The sequence below is a fragment of the Papio anubis genome, unplaced genomic scaffold (genome assembly GCF_008728515.1).
Source record: "Papio anubis isolate 15944 unplaced genomic scaffold, Panubis1.0 scaffold341, whole genome shotgun sequence".
NCBI classification, from domain to species: domain Eukaryota; kingdom Metazoa; phylum Chordata; class Mammalia; order Primates; family Cercopithecidae; genus Papio; species Papio anubis.
In genome coordinates this window covers 13,477-26,407 of record NW_022163545.1, presented here as the reverse complement: position 1 = coordinate 26,407, position 12,931 = coordinate 13,477, and positions in this window count along the sequence as shown.

The following is a 12,931-nucleotide window of genomic DNA, read 5'->3' as shown; positions in this document are numbered from 1 at the left end:
CCCGGCCAAACTCTGATTTTTAATAGACAAGCATAAGCAAATTAAATTTAATGCGGAAACAGTTTACCTTTAAATCTACCAACTTGCTTTTTATTTTTATCTGTCACATCTGCTTTTTATTCAGGTTTTTCTGTTTCCTCCCTTCTCTTAGACCAGCTGAACATTTTATACTACACCATTTTAAACTCCACTATTGGCTTATTAGTTACATATCTTTGTTTTCTAGGGATTGTTCTACGGATTACTACATGCATCTTTAAGTAACAGTAAGCCTTCAAATACTATTACACCACTACATGTACAGGATGTAGGGATGTAATATTTGTTTACTTTTATTTTTCTTCCCTGTGCTTTTGGGATCATATCCAAAAAATCACTCCCCAGACCAATGTCATGGAGTTGTCTTCTTGTGTTTTCTTCTAGCAGTTTCATAGATTTGGGTCTTATATTATAAGATTTTCATTCATCTTAAGTTTACTTTTATGTATGGTGAGAGATGATGGTAGAATTTCATTCTTCTGCATGTGGATATACAATTTTCCTGATACCATTTATTGAAGGCTGCCCTTCTCTCACTGTGTGTTCTTGGTAACTTTGTCAAAAATCAATTGACTGTAAGTGCATGGATTAATTTCTGGACTTGATGATTCTTCATTACTATTTTATTTATTGATGCTGAACATGTATAATTTAATGATGAATAAATTCACTATAAGAAATCTAACAAATCAGATTTGTTAGTTTTGATAAACTCCCATCAAAAACACCTACATGAGTTTTGTATGTTTGACTAGTACTTCCATTCCTGGTGAGGTTCAACAAGAGATGAACTTTCTGAGCTTCAGTAACTACTTCCTACCTTGCACGATAATTGCAAGAATGAAATAAATGATAGTGACAATAATAGTAAAGATACTATTAAAATAAGGCTGGGCTCAGTGGCTCATGCTTGTAATCCCAGCACTGTGGGAACCAGAGACAGGAGGATAGCTTGAACCCAGGAGTTCCAGATGGGAACATGGTGTGACCCTCCTGTCTCTGCAAAATAAATAAATAAATAAATAAATAAATAAATAAATAAACAAACAAACAAACATATTAGCCCAGTGTGGTGTTACACGCCTGTACTGTCAGTTACTAGGAAGTATGACATGGCACAATCGCTCATGCCCAGGAGTTCCAGGCTACAGTGAGCCATGTTAACGTCACTGCACTCCAGCCTGGGTGGCACAGTGAGATCTTGTCTCAAAAATAAACAGTATTAATATAAAACTAACAGTAATATGCTTATGGGCTGAGTTGTGTCCATTCAAAATTCATATGGTAAAGGCTTAACCCCTACTGTCTCAGACTCTAACTGTATTTGAAATAGGTGGGGTCTTTAAAGAGGTAATTAAGTGAAATGGGGTCATTAGAGTGGGCCCTAAGGCAATTTGCCTAGTGCCCTTATAGGAAGAGGAAATGAGGACACACACATATACAGAGGGAGGACTAAAGCTGACACAGGGAGAAAATAGCTGACTACAAGTCAAAGCGGGAGGCCTTAGAAGAAACCAAATCTGCTAACACCTTGATCTCAGACATGTAGCCTCCAGAATTGTGAGAAAATACATGTCTGTTGTTTAAGCCACCCAGTCGTTGGTAGTTTTTGATGGCAGCCTTAACAAATGAATAGAAATACTTCTAGTGCTCCTGAGGAGGCGAGGATTATCATATCCATTTTATGTGCTAGTACTCCTGCTCCTCTTACTAATGTAATGACCGCACAATGATGCCTGTATCTGAGAAATTGAGTGGTACTGAGAAAACTTCAAAACCTGAAGTATGGTAGCTTAAGTCCATGACCAGTGCAAGAGAATTGATTCTCACTTTCTCTCTCATCCTATTTCCACTACTACAATACTCTCACACAATGCTAGGGACCCTCCTCCATTTGAATGATCTCCCTTAATGATTCGTTTAGAAGACAGAAGAAATAAGCTGGGAACTCTCAGAGCTTCCCAAACCCAGTCTATCCATACCTGCCCTGGCATTCTCTGATGCCCTTCTCTGCATACAATGCTCCTAACTGAAGCCAGTCCCTCACCTCAGTTCAGGATCCCATGACTCCCACCTTCTCAGGGGCTTTGCTTCTGCAATGATCACTCCCGCTCCTGAACCATCAATGGCTCCTTCTATATTGGATCATTCCCGAAGCTAAGGGGGAACTCACCTTCTTCCCCCATACACTTCTATAGCCACTAACGTATTTATCTGCTGCACTTCAAAACAAAATTGCATGAACTTATACAACCAAATTCATTGTAGTCAATTTGCAGAATTATATGGAAAGGAAAATGAACCAGAACAGCCAGAACAATTCTGAACTATAAATTTGGGGAGCTCACACTACCTAATATCAAGAGTCAACATTAATTATATAGTAATGGAGAATATGGTATTGGGGAAAAATTATCAACAGATCAGAATGGAATCCAGCAATAATCTCACTGACATGATAAATTGATTTTTCAGAAAAGGCGAAAAGCCAGTGGAGAAGGATTATCTTTTCGAGAAATTATGTTGTTTTCCTCCTGCCTCTTGGCCGCTATATTTTTTTTATTCCCCTAGGCCCCTTTCCTATATTTCTCCTTTGCACTTCAACTGCTCTTCTGTTTAAGGGTCTGTCTGCCCCACCACAGTGTGACAGCCCTCACAGCAAGTACCACATGTTGTTGGTTGGTCTTCTCATTTCCAGCGTCCCAGGTATTTCCTGTAACATGGCAGACATCAATGCATGTCTACTGAATTAATCAATCTTTTGTAATGACCCTAATAGAAAAGCATCTCCTCTGTTTGGGAGTCATTATTGGAGATGATATGTTTCTAGACACCAAACATATGGTCTTTGGTTTTGTCCCAAATGCTCCAGGGTAATGGCTCTGCCATGGTGCCCTGGAGGTCTTGCAGGTAACCACATAGGCCACGTAGGCGAAGCTAGACTGCTGGTTAACCTGAGTCTTAGTACAATACCTTGAATCTCTTTGGAGCAAGAGGAGATAAGCAGCATGGTGGGAGCTGCCACAGATATTTTCTCACCAGCTCCCTATCTTGTTGGAGGCTGACACAAGGCCATTCTTCATCCATCTCCCTAGCATCACTTAAGCACAGGCCTTTCCACATCTTAGGGTACAGCTGTGGGGTATAAAACTGCTCAATACATCAGGGTAAGTGTGTGGCCTCCTCACAGGCAGAAAGACCCACCATTTTTGCTGTCATTCAGTGTTATCCTGTAGGACTAGCCACACGTTGCTGTCACAATGCCGATCTTGCTTTTGCTGTGTCTGCAAGCAATCAACCATTTAGGCTCATTGTTCTTACAGGCCAAATCTATGGATATGTGACAAGTCAAACTAACAATTGCAGTGGTCATCCCTGTGGCCCTGTTAGCCCCCACAGGGCTGCTTAGGGACTGCTTGAGCACTTGACACACTATGGTATTGAGTTGCGTGGTGTTGGCTGACCAGAATATTAACTTATTCATCATGGCATCACACATAGCAAAACACACAGTGTTAGGCACATTTGCTAACTTACGGTTGGCCTTGTCAGACTGTGGTTACTTATGAACCATCTTTAGAACTGATGCCATGTCTGACACCAGATACACTGCTATTTTACCAGTATATTTATTTTAAAGAAATCAGTTTCTGATCTCAAACTCATTTAAAAATGTAACTTGATATCCCTACTTAAAATTCAAAAGGAGTTATCACTTACCAGAGATGTAATTGTAAAGGCAAATGGAATGAACAAAATTGAATTTTTTTAATTATACTTTAAGTTCTAGGGTACATGTGCACAACGTGCAGGTTTGTTACATATGTATACATATACCTAATGTAAATGACGAGTTAATGGGTGCAGCACACCAACATGGCACAAGTATACAAAATTGAAATTTTAAGGAAAAAAAAGAACTATAACTAGTAACCCAAATTTATCTATAATACAATGTTGAGTTCATATATGTTATCTCATGAATTCTCCATAGCAATCATTTACTGTAAATATTCTAATTTCTACTTTAGAAATGGGAAACAACCTCACAGGATATAAGTACCTTATCTACCATCTCAAGGCCTATATGTCAGAGCCATGATGGAAACCCATGGTTATTTTGTGCCATAAGGAGACAGCGTAGCTAGGACCCAAGTAATTTTGCTTTAACAAGTTGTGGTGGTTGCTTTCCCCTTTCTTCTACCTAGGGCCTAATTCTTCATCTGACTCTATAGCCTAGGGACTTCTCACATATTCCGTGGCAAATGGGATCCCCTACATTTAGTCCCACTTTTTATTTGAACCCTAGCTTTTCAGTCCTGTTGGATCCAAAAATATTTTAAAATCTTTGTAATAGGGAGAAATAATTTCTGTGTATATTCTCCTACCCCTCCCTAAGCAGTGTGGATTCTGAGTAGGGCCCATTGTTGGAGAATTATCCTTTTGGGTGCGAGGTTATAAATGGAGCTCAGGGTTGTTATTCGTGTATTATGTATAAGAAGAGGGGTATCAGGCTGGATCGAGGCAGCTGCAGGGGTTTCTGATTGAGATGTGGTAACTATCAGGCTCAGATGAAAAAGAAAGGTTTGGTGTTTCTCCCTCTCTGCCTTGTATCATTTAAAGAAAGGATGTGTTTGCAGGAGATGTTGTGGCATTTTTCCATGGGAACTGAGACATCAGTTCTTTTCTCCGTGTTCTCACAAACTATTCCAAACGAATTTAGTATTCTTGTTACATTTTTTCTGTTGCACAGTAAAACAGGTATGTCATTATTACTTTTTAAAATGCTTTCATAACAATGATTTCATCTGGGAACCCGTATTAGGTTTATGTGCCATATTTTGGCAAATACTTCAAGAGAACAGCAAACACTTTTATGTTAAACAATAAAATATACGTATTTTATATATTACCATGGATTTACATAAAAACATCAGATTACCACTAAAATCAACATACACAACACCAGTTCTGCATTCAACACTTTCACAAGCATTTACTTTCAGGAAACACAAAGACTGTGAACTTAGACCTTGAATCCCCATATCTGTTTCTTACTAGAGTCATTTATTGTAAATTTTATGAAAACTCTGACTCACCTTTTTAGTGGATTTAATAATGAGGTCAGAAATAATGAAACACAGCTCAGATAACTGGTTAACAGATATAAGACAATCTATAAATATGAGTTATTATTTCTGTTATTCTTAAAGAACTCAATAAATGCAGCTATCGTCCTAACTATTCACAGCTTTGGTGTAGTCAATCCATTCAAAAACACACACCACAGATCAAAATCAGGTAGGCAGGCCAGGCATGGTGGCTGTCACCTGTAATCCCAGGACTTTTGGAGGATGAGGAGGGAGAATCACTTGAGTCCAAGAGTTCAAGATCAGCCTGGGCAACTTAGCAAGAATGTATCTCTGAAAAACTTATGTAAGCAAATTGGCAACTTTTAACTTGCTGTGTACAGAGGTTAATGTCAGTACAGAAACAGGAGCAGGTAGTTTTCAGAGTGACGGCATAATTAGAGGCATCTTTGTAGGGAAGAGAGGCGCCTTACAAAGTTTAAAGGCATGGAAGCCTGGAGCTGCCCCTTCTGTCTTTCTTTTAAGTAATGTCCAAAACTTAAAAAAAAAAAAAAAAAAAAAAAAGCATGCAATCTGGAAACAAACACACATGGGAAATCCTATCTCCAAGTGATTCACTCTTGCAGGGATTTCATAGAAAGAGGTTTTATATACCAAATCATTTCATGAAGCTAGTGTAACCTTGATACCAAAGTCCAACAAAAAGAATACAGATGGCACCCACTTATGATGCGGCTTCTTGGTTATACTCAGAAGAAAATGCTTTAATATTTGATGATTCAATATAGCTTGGACCCAATTTGTGTCTCCATCTGGTAGTGTTTAAGTCTTGCAGTCAGGCATCTGGGGTCTGAACTACTTTTCAAAGTAAGTCTGCATTTGAACTCTGCTTTCTGTTTTTAAAGGAGTAGTAATGTTCTCTCTTTGTATTATCAAAATTATAATATTATGGAAAACAGAAAGCACATAATTTTGCATCTTAATGGATAGCATATCACTTTCTGGCATTTTAAATTGATATGATTTTTGCAGAATCTTCCCCTGGACATCAGTACCATCTCCCCATTCATCCCCCGTCTTTGACTGAGACAGATCCTTGAGATCAGCTTCCAGGTCAGGCACTAAAAAATACAAAGGGTATCAATTGAAGCAGGCAAACAAGAATGATAAACAAGGAAATTATCACATTGTTTTTCCTCAGTGTTAGGAAATAAAATCCTGTAGGCTACTGTGGTAATAAATGTGATGCAAAGATGTCCTGCCTTTGTTTTCCTCTATTATGAAATCTTATTTTAAATGACAATCTGAGGGTAAATCACACTACACCTCAATTTCCTATGCTTTACCATTGTGTATTGTAAAAAGTATCAGGTATCTAGGAAATCTGAAGCCTGCTGCATGGATAGCATTTTAATCATAAATTAAATGTAACTTTCTGAAGGATTAGATCAATGTAGTGGCAGATTTATGACAAATCTTATAGTCCTGACATCCATCCCCTGTTCAAGTAACTTGAAAATTTGGGGGTAAAAATAAATGAAAGTTATGCTCAGGTCCAAAGGCCTATATATAACTTTCTATAAAAGAATCCCATTAAGAAAAAAGTACCAAATATAACAGCAAAATCTTCAGTGAGAGTATGGGAACCTGAGTGCAAAGAAATTAATGGGCATTGTTGACAGTCATATTCTGGAAACTTCTTAAGAGTGAATTGCTAAAATGGCCCAAATTCGGTCAGTATTTAGCTTGAAAATGCTATCCTTTGAGGAAATAATTTCTGTTTCATGACAATCTTATTATACTTTAAACTGTCTAATTGTAAAAATACTGAAGCAACTTTTAGAAGTCCCTTAAAAACCATACAAATATAGCCAATATAGTAATATACCTGTATGCCAGTATCCTGAATTATCCAGCTTTTCCCAAACATACCGTCAAAAATATTGATAGAAGGGAACATTGGCTGTTTCCTTTGATCAGTATTTCTTTGATTGAGCTCGTTTCTGGAGCTGCTATCCTGTTTCACTGAACTGTGCCTTTTCCTGAGTCCATACTGAAATACCTTACAGTACAAGCACATTCGAGTATTAAGCATTTTAAGCAAAAGCAGTCATATTTTCTAATAACATTGACAGTAGGACAAATACAAACTTTGAAATGTAATTTGAATTCTTTGTCCATGAGTCAAGTGTTCTTGGTAAGCCTTAATCTCTAAGCCTCAGTTTTCTTATTTATAAAGTGGGGCTAACATCCCTATGCAAATGGGCTTTATTCAGGGTGTTACAAAGTAGGGTTACTTGGCACTCTACATGCTATTAAAGGATGCACACAACACTGTGGACACCATGGCTGAGACAATCATACAACAACATTCTAAAAACATCAAATTAAACTAGTGAAATAATGTACATTTTTATATATAAAATTAAATGGTTTCATATGATTTAGCAAGGACTGTATTTTCAAGCATGCAAAATAAACCTCAAAAAAAAAAAAACAAAAAACAAAAAAACAGAAGATTCATTGTATCCAGGGACTTCATGAAGCTGCAAACTATACTCTTCACTTTTCCAGCCAACTTTCAGCAAGTGTTTGAGAACCTTTTCTAATGTTTTCTTTCTTCTGTTACTGTTTATGGCATAATGCATGATGCACATATAGGCCCCCTCCGCACCCCCACCACCATAGACACATTCTTTCTTTCCCTTCACAGCACCTTGAATCTCAGCAGCACTCTGAATCTCAGCAGCATCCTGATCTTCTTCTCTCTCCTGACCATGTGTAGAATCTTGACTTTCAGTGGGTGGTTTCTCTTCTTGAGGCTCTTCATCACTGGGCTGCTGGGACAAGGGGTGTGTGTGTTTATGCAGATTAAAACGTTCTGTTATCAATATATGTCAATAATATAAACATACAGAATACATATTTTTCATCACAAGTCTGAAGACTTTCTCCAACATTATTCCATATCCTTATTCTTCATAAAACTACTCTTCCCACAGAGAGGTCATACTCTAAGACAGTTACCTTCAAGGGCTTTGGAAGCTGTTTTAATTTATGTTGGGAGGAATGTGTGTAATCTCTTATGAATAAACATGGGGAGGAAATCAAGGGTGAAATCTGAGGAGCACAAGATCATCCATCCACACAGAACCAGAATGTAATCCTCTTGGACTTGCCTTTCCTTCATGAGATGCCATGATCATTTTTCAGCATGGGAGACCTTTATCAGCATATGTACACTAGTTCAACAAGACTATCACAACTAGAAATTTCTGCTAACAGAAAACATGGAATGTTAAGGCACTAATGAGCATAAGCCCAATCAGTTCAGGAAACTGTAAACTTCCTCTTGGTCTAGGCTTATATGTTGATCTTCCTTGCCAACTCATATTTCATTCTGCTAACAGAACACTGTGATTGGGAAAGTGCACTTGAGAGGATTGCTGTATTTGACCACTTCCGTCGCCATATGTAAACTTGTAATTTTATTAAAATTTGGAAATACTTTGAAAGTAAGTCCCAGGGCAAGTTTAAGGGTGTGTGCCTTCTGAATCGAATGCTTGCAAAGCCACTTAACGTGGTCAAGGTAGCAGTGTCTTAAGGCTCCTGACAAAAGACACAGGATATTTCTGATGAGGTTTAGTTTCACAACTGGACTTTACATAGTGGAGACATATAGGAAAATACAGCTACAGAATTAAAATTGGAGTGAACACAGCTTTCATTACACATTCGTTAGCTAGGCCCATTTTCCCTCTAAAATCAAGTTTTGCTGAAATGCATAACCCAGCCCATTCGAACATCCATGGAGGAGTTGAAGTTGCCACACGGCACTGGGCACTCCTCACTGGACACCTATGTGGGTATTCTACAGACCTCAGGGCTTGGGTCACCAGCCCACAGCATTCCCACTTCCCAGGCCTGTTCCTTCCCGCCCACCCTGCCCCTTCCTCATTCCCCACCGAGGAGTCTGGAATCTGTCATCTATTGGGGTTTCCAGCTGCTTCCAAGACTCGGATACCTCCAACATTACCTTCAGCACTTGCCCCATGTTCACCTGAGCTACCTCCACTCTGTGGTCCACCTTACTCATGACGTCTAAGGCCTTCCCTGGCTGAGGCCAGGGACTAGGCTGCCTGAAGCTCAGGAAGTCTGCTGGCTCCTCCTCACACTCACTCACACTACACCTCCTGGGGGGACTGGCCTTCGCACCTACTGACTGTGTCTCAGTAAAGGAGATAGTCTAGACCACAGGACCACCACTCTCTCACCCTCACAGCTCTGTGGCATTCACCACGTGGTCGAAGGGGCTGACTGGACCATGTCCAGCGAACATGCCCACTGAGGTACAAGGAGCATGCACAGTGAGATGGGTGCCTGCCTTGTAGGCTGTGGTACCCTGCCTCGCTGCATCCTCCACTTCCTCCAAGGTATCCACTAAGGACTCTGGAATCCATCCTTTTTGGGCAGTTAGTTCCACATGCTCTAAGCATTCAAATACCTCAAATAGTGTCCCCCTTCATAACTCACTCCATGTTCACTAGGCCCTCCTCCCCTCTTGGCCCTCTTTCTTCCCTTATCCAGCACCCCCAAGGGGTGCACCACTGCCTGTTAGGAGGACAACAACCTCAAGACCCTTCCCCCTAGGAGGCTATAGACTGCGCCCAAGGGCTCCTCCTCACCCTCACTCACACTTAAACTTCTGGGACAACTGATCTGACAGCAAGGCACATGGGCAACAAGGGGGTACACACAGAGTCAGGCACATGCAGGGCCAGCCAGGGTTTTCCCGCTGTCCCCAGACCCACATCCACAGGCTGTTTCCAGTAGAAAGAAAATGACTTAAGATATCTTTTTTTTCATCTCTTGCCAAACCATTCTCAGGGGGCCCATGGAAACCTCTCCACATGAACCTTACGGTCCAGGAAGCTTCTTTCACAACATAGATCACGGAAAACCCTGACAGATATAATTTCCACAAGCATTTGAACAACAGGCACCCCCATCTCTTCTGCTCTCCCTTGTATGGCTACTGCTAGAATCTTGATAAACACCCGTCCCAGGATCCCTTGCAGAGGGTGGTGTACCACAGCTTCCCAGGTGATGCTAATAATATGCACCTCTTAAAAGATTTGGGAAGTAGAAGTCATTTTCTTATTTTACCCCAAAATGGTCAAAGGTGTGAATGGTCAACATGGGAATGTTTGGGCAGGTGTGAATGGTGAATCTGCGAATGCTTGGGAGGTGTGAATGGTAAATGGAATGTTTGGGCAGGTGTGAGTGGTGAACATGTGAATGCTTAAGCAGGTGTGAAAGGTAAATGTGGGAATGTCTGGGAAGGTGTGAATGGTGAATGCCAGAATATTTGGGCAGGTGTGAATGGTGAATGTGTGAGTGTTTGCAGTGGCTTCCAGATTCTCCTACTAATCATCTGCCTCAGGACTTCAAGGGGCTGATACATTTGGCAGACGTTTCCTGCAGTTGCCTGAACAGGCATATTTCACTGTACTCCAAATCTAGTATGATTTCCACGATACCTGTGTATTTTATGAGACTTGATTATTCTTCTGTACTATTTTTTTACTGATGCTGAACATATATAATTGAATAACAAATGATTTCATGATAAGAAATTTCCAATACTGTAATACTCTCACAAAATGCCTCATTCAAATTGAGGAGGGGTTTTGGCATTTTGTGAGAGTATTATAGTATTGGAAACAGGATGAGAGTGAAAGTGAGAAGTAATTCTCTCTTGGTCATGAACTTAAGGCAAAATAATTCAGGTTTTGAAGTTTTCTCGTCACCGCTCAGTTGCTCAGATATAGACATAATCACATGGTTATTACACTAGTAGAAGAAGCTGGAGTGCTAGCTTATAAAATAGATACGATAACACCTCCACAAGGGCGCTAAAAGTATTTCTATTCATTTGTTAAGGCTGCCATCAAAAACTACCACCAAGTGGGTGGCTTAAACAACAGACATATATTTTCTCACAATTCTGGAGGCTACACGTCTGAGATCAAGGTGTCAGCAGAATTGGTTTCTTCTAAGGCCTCCCTCCTTGCCTTGTAGGCAGCCGTTTTCTCCTGGTGTCTGCCTTAGTCCTCCCTCTGTACGTGTGTGTCATCATTTCCTCTTTTTATAAGGACACCAGGCAAATTGCCTTAGGGTCAACTCTAATGACCCCATTTCACTTAATTACCTCTTTAAAGATCCCACCTATCTCAAATACAGTTACATTCTGTGGCACTAGGAGTTCAGACTTCGCCATATGAATTTTGAGCAGACACAACTCAGCCTATAACAGTATGACTGTTAGTTTTATATTAATACTGTTTATTTTTGAGACATAGTGATTCATTCAAAGGACAGAAGCAATCTGCTGGAAATTATCAGAGGTTCCCAAACCCAGTCTACCCGTGTCTGCCCTAGCATTCTCTGTTGCCCTTCTACATACAACGCTCTTAACTGAAGCCAGCCCCTCACCTCAGCTCAGGATCCATACCCCCCACCTTCCCAAGGACTTTGCTCCTGCAGTGATAACTCCCCTCTCCTGAACCATCAGTGGCTCCCTCGATATCGGATCATTCCCGAAGCTAAGGGGGAAGCTCACCTTCTTCTCCCATGTCCTTCTGTAGCTACTAACATGTTTATCTGCTGCCCTTCAAAGGAAAACTGCCACAACTTATACAACTGACTTCATTGGAGTCAATTTTCAAAATTATCTAGAAAGGAAAATGAACCAGAACAGCCAAAACCATTCTGAAGTATAACTTTGGGGAACTCACACTACCTAATATCAAGAGTCACGTTAATTCTATAGTAATCCAGAGAATGTGGTACGGGCGGAAAAAAATCAACAGATCAGCAGGGAGTCGAGCAATGGACTCACAGACATGATAAACTGATTTTCAGAAAAGGCGCAAAGGCAACGGAGAAATTATCTTTTCGAGAAATTGTCTTGTTTTACTCCTACTACTTGGCCACCACATTCATTGTTTTTATCCCCCTGGGTCCCTTCTCTGTGTTTCTCCTTTGCATTTCAGCTGCTTTTCTGTTGAAGGGTCTTCTGTAAAGATGTCCCACCTCCTGCCGCCACCAACAGTGTGACAGCCTCCACAGCAAGTACCACGTGTTGTTGGTTGGTCTTCTCATTTCCAGCATCCAAGATATTTCCTATAACATGGCAGTCATCAATGCATATCTATTGAATTAAATTATCAGTCTTTTGTAATGACCCTAACAGAAAAGCATCCCCTCTATTTAGGAGTCATTATTGGATATGGTATGTTTCTAGGCACCTTACATATGGTTTTGTGTCAGACACTATAGGGCAAAGGCTCTGCCATGGTGTCTTGGAGATCTTGCAGGTCACCACATAGGACACGTAGGCAAAGCCAGACTGCAGGCTAACCTGAGTGTTGGAAGAATATCTGGATTCCTTTTGTTGCAAGGAGATACAGGAAGTGTGGTAGGAGCTGCCACAGGTATTTTCTCACCAGCTCCCTATCTGGTTGGAGGTTGACACAAGACCATTCTTTATCCATTTCCCTAGTTTCCGTTAAATACGGGCCTTTCCTCATCTTAGGGTACAACTGTGGAGTATAAAATTGCTCACTGCCTTGGGGTACAGCTGTGGGCTCCTCACAGGCAGAGAGACCCATCTGTGCTGTCATTGTATACGTCCGATTCAGTGTCATACTGTGGGACTAGGGACACAGTGCTGACACAATGCTGACCTTGCTTTTACTTTGTCTGCAATCAATCAACCATTTGGATCCATTTAGGCTCAT